This window comes from Triticum dicoccoides, chromosome 2A (genome assembly GCF_002162155.2).
Source record: "Triticum dicoccoides isolate Atlit2015 ecotype Zavitan chromosome 2A, WEW_v2.0, whole genome shotgun sequence".
Classification (NCBI taxonomy): Eukaryota; Viridiplantae; Streptophyta; class Magnoliopsida; order Poales; family Poaceae; genus Triticum; species Triticum dicoccoides.
Window position 1 is genome coordinate 788,425,482 of NC_041382.1, and position 241 is coordinate 788,425,722.

Below are 241 nucleotides of genomic sequence, written 5' to 3' on the forward strand. Positions count from 1 at the left end.
GCTTCCGGACCCGAGGAGGCTGAGGAGCAGCCCCTGCGATCTTCTTCTTCATCACCGCAACAGTCTACTCCGCCTCTCGGAGTCGTCGGGACGGGCTCGACGGCCGATATTACTCCTTCGCCGCGTCATTACGTCGGGACTGACGGTTCAGCAGCCACCTACGAGGACTCTATGGTTAAGGCCATGCGTAGGATGGCTGCCCGCAACCTCGACTTCGAAGGTATACTCTCTCGCAAATCTT